This window comes from Mobula birostris, chromosome 2 (genome assembly GCF_030028105.1).
Source record: "Mobula birostris isolate sMobBir1 chromosome 2, sMobBir1.hap1, whole genome shotgun sequence".
Classification (NCBI taxonomy): domain Eukaryota; kingdom Metazoa; phylum Chordata; class Chondrichthyes; order Myliobatiformes; family Myliobatidae; genus Mobula; species Mobula birostris.
In genome coordinates, this window is record NC_092371.1 from 13791199 (window position 1) to 13796930 (window position 5732).

A 5732-nucleotide genomic window follows, 5' to 3' on the forward strand; every position below is an offset into this window, starting at 1 on the left:
AGGGGATGTCAGAGGTGGGATTTTTATGCAGAGCGTGGAACGCGCTGCCAGAGGTGGTGGTGGGGGCAGGTACGTTAGGGACATTTAAGAGACTCTTAGACAGGCACGTACATGGAAAGGAAATGGGAGGGAAGTGTTAGATTGATCTTGGAGTAGGTTATAACGTCAGAACAAGGTTGTGGGCTGAATGGCCTGTATTATGCTGTACTGTAATATAATATAATACCAGGTGTCTCCTCAGCCTACCACTCAGCTTTTTTGTTAATTGGGTTCGAGGGCTGAACGTTGTAGATGTTGGCCCTGGAGGGTGTCCGGGCTGATTCCAGTAATGCATCCCCTTACTGAGGGGTGGGAGTATCCTTCGAGTTAATGGTTTCACCTGTTGCTGTGCAGCCTGGTCCATAAAAGGACCAGCTCATTGTTGCCCTGGTTCAGGCGTTGCCTGTGGGCCACTCGTTGGAAGCTGCCCCAGAGGCAGCGTGGACCCACTGACAGCTTAACCCCACTGCAGATTTCTGTTGTAGATTGGTAGTGCACAGAAACAGGCCACACCAACCTGATCCCCCTGCCTAATCCCATCTACCTACATCTGGACCAGATCCCTCTGAATGCTTCTCATCCATGCGCCTATCCTTTATGATGTAAAACTGTCACGGTTGTGTAACGCTAACTACGCTGAACTAAAATGCTTTGATTTTGTTCGACCTTCCTGAACCACCTTCTTGCCCACTCCTCAGCCCTGTAAAATTCCACCGCCCCGTGTCTGACTCGGCACTGTCCTGCTGACTTGCTCCAACCCAGAGAGGTTCCCTGTCTCCGTGAATAACTCTCCACCACCATCATCGAGAGCTCCCTAATTCCAGACTCATTCTCTCTCTCATCTCCTGTTGGAGTTTTGTACTCCTGACTGCTGCTAATGGCTGTGATGTTGATGGCTTAAGGTGCTGAATATCTCTGCATCCGGAGAGAGCAGGAGCCCATTGTGAGTGCAGAAGATCGTCTCCATGAATAAAAACACCAATTCATCACACTTTATTATACAAAATTACACAGCTTCAGAACTTATACAAATTTTTCTGCCACGGTACAAAACTAGTATTTTTTTAAAGAGTAACAGGCCCTCCCAGCGCAGTGAGCCCTTACCACCCAATCCCACTCTTGTGACCAAGTAACTTACTGAGCCGTACACCCTTGGAATGAGGGAGGACACTGGAACATCCGGAGGAAGCCCACGCGGTCACGGGAGGAACGTACAAACTGCGGAATTGAATTCGGGCTACCTGCGCTGTGTAGCGTTTCACTAACCACTGTGTTACTGTGCGGCCCCAAACTTGTTTAAGAAATAACTCACACACTCAGCAGGTCGGGCAGCATCTGTGGAGGGAAAAGAACAGCCAACATTTTGGGCTGAGACCTTTCACCAGTCCTGACGAAGCCTCTCAGCTTGAAACATCGACTGTTTATTCCTCTCCATAGATGCTGCCTGACTTGCTGAGTTCCTCCAGCGATTTGTGTGTGCTGCTCTGGATTTCCAGCATCAGCATCTGCAGGATCTCATGCTTCCTTGTGTAAGTATTCTCCTCGCTGCAGATTGGCTACTGCTTCACAGCTCAAGGGACTAAATTCAGTCACTGGCTGCGTCCTGTCTCTACAATTGGCACAGTAACCTCCCATAAGCCAGAAAAGCTGAGTTGCAATCATTAAGACTGTTCAGTCTCTACAGCAACGCGTCTAGTGAAAATACTTCCCTGTTCCTCAATACAGTGTATTTCCATATGACATGGGAGCAGAACTAGGCCATTCAGCCCATCATCTGCTCCACCTTTCCACCATAGCTGATATCTCTCTCAACCCCATTCACCCTTTAACCTTTCACACCATTACTGATCAAGAACCTATCAACCTCCACTTTAAATAAACCCAATAACTTGGTCTCCACAGCCGTCTGTGACAGTGAATTCCACAGGTTCACCACCCTTTGACTTAAGAAATTCTTCTTCATCTCCTTTCTCGCAGGACACCCTTCTATTCTGAGGCTGTGTCTTGGGGAGGACATTTTCAACAATGTGAGTCTAGGAGCAGCAGTCTGTCTCCAAAGGAGGTTTAGGAGAATGATCCTGGCAATGAAAGGGTTAACATACCAGGCCTGTTTGATGGCTCTGTGCCTGGAACTTACTGGAGTTCAGAAGAACGAGGGGAGGTTGTCATTGAAGCCTACTGAGTATTGAAAGGTCTAGACGGAGTGGACATGGAGAGGATGATTCCTGTAGCGGGAGAGTCTAGGACCAGCAGGCACAGCCTCAGAATAGAAGTGTGTCCCTTTAGAATGGGATGAGATTGAAATGTGGTACCTGAGGAGCTGGATTGTGGAGGGACTCTGTGCATATTGGCTACTAAGCTGTTCCTACAAGAGATGGGGCTGGTCAAAAAGGGGAGAGGAGGGCCAGCCAAAGGCACTTTGTTTTCTGGGAGTGGGTGAAGGTCTTCACCAGCCTCCCTCAGACAAATTAATGCACGCGTTTTCAAGACAATTCCTGGGTCCTAACAAATTTGGCCCAACTATAACACAACACAGCCCTGATCAAGGGTCTTGGCCCAAAATATTGACTGTTTATTCCCCTTCATAAATGCTGCCAGACCTGCTGAGTTCCTTCAGCATTTTGCATGTTTTACTCTGAATTTCTAGCATCTGTTCTGATTACAATTATAACATACTTGCTTTCCAAACTTCTCCCTGGTCCTAATGAATTTGGTTATTTAGAACACACCAACTTTTTTCTGTTTGCTAATGAACTACCCGGGACCTATGGTGTGGATTTGATTTCTCTCTGCGCCACCCAACATATTCAGTTATCTGTCATAATTTTACATTTCCAACAGAAAGCCTCCAACATCTTGGCAAAAGATGTGATTGTGTGGTCGCTTGAAAATATAGTGGATTCCAGTTATTTGGGCCGTCGGTTAATTGGGGCAGCCGCTTATTTGGGACGACTCTTAAAGCACAAAAAATAATTGAGAAACTGACCAGGATTCCCTTTGTTCATTTGGGGCAGGAGACTGTTGCTGAACAGGTTCTGACTAGTGTCAGTCGTGCGCACGCGTGTGGCCATTAGATGCTACACAGTTCTTCAAACAGACAGCTTTTAAATAGCACTGGCTGCATGTGTTTGTGTCAAAAAGCAGTGATTCAGAACTGCTTTGCTCACTGTGGTTTCAAGCACTGAGGCTTGGAGATGCCAGAAATGGCCAGAGGTGAAAATAAAACGATTTCACTATTTTAGCAAGTTAGGAACTATGAAGAATTTGAAGGTATCGGCAATCATCTTGAATGTTACAATGAAAGTGAAGATTTGGAGGATGCAATCGTCAATACCATTGTATGAAGTCAGTCCATTATCTGCATGAGGTGTTTGCACTGATTTTGTTCATTGTGTACACTGGATGAATTCCTCTGTTGGTAATTATTAGGAACTGATACCTTTTTAACTACTTCCATGGAACTTCAGCTAATTGAGGCAGGTGCATGACTGGGCCAAGATGCACTGTGTCCCAATTAACCGGAATCCACTCTACTTGGACATCAAGCCCAGAGCAAGGTCCGTTGCATCTGCCCTGACCCCAGCAGCAGTCAGGGTTGGTGCGTCTCTCCGGTGCTGGATTCCCAGAGAGGGTGGCTGTTGGGAATGGCTGAGGAGTTGGAGACAGGTCACTGCCTCTGGAGGGAGGAAGGGTAGGAGAAATTGTCCAGACGCAGCAGTGACATCGGAGAGCTAGTTCTCCCAGCGCCGGGATTAGGCTCGTTCTCCGGTCTCCGGATCAACTTCCATCTCTGCAGCAGAGGTGAGAGGAAATGAGTGAATGAGAGAGAGAGAGAGAGAAAGAGCTTTGCATTCCTCTCAGTCCTGAGGGATCCCATATCATTTTTCTTGAATTCAAGTGCCGCAAAGTAATGTTGCAGCGCATAAAACTCCAATTTAACCACATTTGGAGTGTTGTGTTCAATTCAGGTCACCTCATTATAGGAAGGATGTGGAAGTGCTAGATAGGGTACAGAGGAGATTTACCAGAATGCTGTCTGTATTAAAGAGCATGTCCTATGAGGATAGGTTAAGTGAGCTAAGGCTTTTCTCGTTGAAGTGAAGGAGGATGAAAGTTGACTTGATAGAGGTGTACAAGATGATAAGAGGCATAGATAGATTGGACTTTTTTTCCAGGGCAGAAATGGCTAATACAAGGGGGCATAATGTTAAGGTGATTTCAGGATTGTATAGGGGGAATGTCAGTGGTAAATATTTTTTCCCACAGCGTGGTAGGTGACTGGAACCCGCTGCCAGGGTTGGTGGTAGAGGCGAATATATTAGGGAGATTTAAGAGACTCTTAGACACAAGAATGGTAGGAAAATGGATCACTATGTGGGTGGGGGGGGAGGCGCGTGGTGGTTAGATTGATCTTGGAGCAAGTTAAAATGTTGTCACAACATTATGGGCCAAATAGCTTGTATCGTGCTATACTGTTCTATGTTCTATATCCAAATAACTACACTATCACAGAAATACACTATTGTACAATAAAACACTCTTTACAATTTCAAATTAAAATACAGTCATCACCACCTACCACGCACTGGACCCCAGAGGGCTAGGCCATGTGTTAAGATGATAAGATTATGGAGCCAGCGGGAAGGGAATTGGCAAGAACCACTCTCTCTCTACAAGGCAGGGGAACACAGTGGCACAGAGTGAGAAAAGGTTCCCATAGGAAGACTATAGGGCATAGGAGCAGAATTAGGCCATTTGGCCCATCAAGTCTGCTCTGCCATTCCATCATTGTTGACTTATTTTCCCACTCCACCCCATTCTCCTGCCTTCTCCCCATAACTTTTGACGCCCCAACGAATCAAGAACTTGTAACCTCTGCTTTAAATGTACCCAATGACTTGGCCTCCACAGCCGTCTGTGGCAAAGAATTGCACAGATTCACTACCAAATGGCAGGGCACTGATGAATATTGTGGAATGGAGGGATCCGGGCTTCAGGGCATTGCGTTTACAGGTAGGGACATTATGTTGCAGCTATATAAATCGTTGGGGAGACTGCACTAGGAGTATAGTATACAGTGTTGGTCACCTTGGTATCAGGAAGACGCTGTCAATCGGAGAGGGTGCAGAAGAGATTCTCGAGGATGCTGCCTGGACCAGAGGGCTTGAGTTATGGGGAGAGGTTGGCCACACTGGATTTTTATTCCCTGGAGTGCAGGAGAATGAGGGGTGACCTCAAAGAAGTATATGAAATCGTGAGGGGTATGGATAAGGTGGACGGTCATAGCTTTTCCCTAGGGTTGTGGTGTTTGAAATGAGAGGGGACAGACACAAGCTAAGAGGGTAGAGATTTCAAAGAGATCTGAGAGGCAACTTCCTTGCACAAAGGGTGGTGAGTATCTGGAATGAGCTGCCAGAGGAAGTGGTCACGGTGGGTACAATTGCAACGTTGAAGAGGCATTTGAATAAGTAAATGGAGGAGAGGGACTTGGAGTGTTGTGGGCTGAACACAACCAACTGAGACCGGAGGAGGGAGGGGTGGTTGGGCTGAAAAAAAAACAGTTTCTGTACTGTATTTCTCTCTGATTCCATGACTCTGGCTGAAGAAATTCCTCCTGGTCTCTGTTCTAAAGGGATGCCCTTCACCTGCTGAGGTAACTCACTCACCCATGCTGGAGAGACTGGGGTCTCTGT